This window comes from Schistocerca gregaria, chromosome 3, assembly GCF_023897955.1.
Source record: "Schistocerca gregaria isolate iqSchGreg1 chromosome 3, iqSchGreg1.2, whole genome shotgun sequence".
Lineage (NCBI taxonomy): Eukaryota > Metazoa > Arthropoda > Insecta > Orthoptera > Acrididae > Schistocerca > Schistocerca gregaria.
In genome coordinates, this window is record NC_064922.1 from 326258890 (window position 1) to 326260516 (window position 1627).

The 1627-nt window shown below is 41.1% G+C and overlaps 1 pseudogene; it reads right to left on the reverse strand.

The window, feature by feature from the left end:
* Positions 1-1209: 1209 nt before the first annotated feature.
* LOC126357335 (5S ribosomal RNA) lies at positions 1210-1327 on the reverse strand (annotated as a pseudogene).
* Positions 1328-1627: the final 300 nt, after the last annotated feature.

Below are 1627 nucleotides of genomic sequence, written 5' to 3' on the forward strand. Positions count from 1 at the left end.
AGAACTGTATATCACAACAGGTATCCCAGTTTCTCCACTTCAAACATAATCCACCTACAGTCTGAGGGATTTTACCTTGTTACATCTTTGACATCTTTATGCCATCTTACATCTGCTGACTAGCAATTTATTTAGAAACTCACACGACACTAAAAGCACGAGCCATCATCGTGTTTTTGCAAAATTTCTATTTACTTCATGAAATTAGGTCCACAGTTCTGTATATTTGAAATCTGCTCTTGTGTAAAATAGCAACAGAGCTACTCGGAAGGTTCAAGGTTCCTCAATATGTACTGTCGTGTACGCCTTGTTTCACGTTTTGACAAGGATGAACAATTCGTAGCCAGAAGAAATGATATCTGTACTGAGGAGGATACACAGGCATTCCACGGACACACATTTTAGTTTGTCCACAGCTGATGTATGTCGTCGTCCAGACATCGTGTGATAGCCCTTACATACTACTATCTCTTGAACATCGCCATGACCTTCGCAAATAAAGTGCTGAGCTTCCCCCACCGATCATTTCATTCAGCCATGACGGGTTGATGTTTGTATTAACAAAGTAATGGTGCAAGGACGAGCATTGCCTGATGGCCGATCACAGAGCAGTTTTTAATGCGGGAATTTCTAAATTTTCCATTCTTTAATCACCTTTATTATTGAGAATTGACTTGTAGGTTTCGTAAATAACATATAAAATAAAATTGCGGAAGATAAGCGCCACTGAATGCAGCACGTCTGGTTTTACGAGATTCTTGATTTTTTATCGCTGTAGAAATTTTTTTTCAGGTTTTGAATAATGTCATTGGAAATCGTTTTCAACATCTATCTGATTCTAAAGTAGTTTTATGTGCTGATTTCAAGTTTAACCATCATTTTCTTCTAGCACATAAAACTATCAGAAATCAATGACAAGCAGTTCAAAAATACATGTTTTTCTTATCGCCCTGATGGACACATACTACCTAAAAAGAAAGCAAAACAAGAATATGCAAGGTATTTTAAATCATTCCGTCTTCAGGCCACAAGTGGCCCACTGTGATCATTCTGACCGTTTCGTCCTCAGCTGAGGATGCAGGTAGGAGGGGCGTGTTGTCAGCACACCGCTCTCCTGGTCGTTACGATGGTTTTCTGTGACCGGAGCCGCTACTGTTCGGTCGAGTAGCTCCTCAATTGGCATCACAAGGCTGAGTGCACCCCGAAAAGTGGCAACAGCGCATGGCGGCCCTGATGGTCACCCATCCAAGTGCCGGCCACGCCCAACAGCGCTTAACTTCGGTGATCTGACGGGAACCGGTGTATCTACTGTTACAAGGCCGTTGCCTCAAGATATTTTGCATAGGGAATAAAAAAAATTAATGCTTACCTTTAGAAGTTTTTGTATGTTTTTTTCAGTTATCCTGAAAGCTCCTTTCGACACTTCTTCTCCTGTAAACAATGTGCTGTACATCTCCGTGTAGCATCCAGCAATAAACAGCAATTACGTTTAAATTCCATTTACCCTAGAATCTGCGTTCCAGCTCCCTGACATCCTGACAGAATCTTCCTCCCTACTCTTCACTAACATCAGCAAAAAGTTCGGGAAAGCAGATGAAATCTAAATAGAGAAAGTGCACTTTTGAAC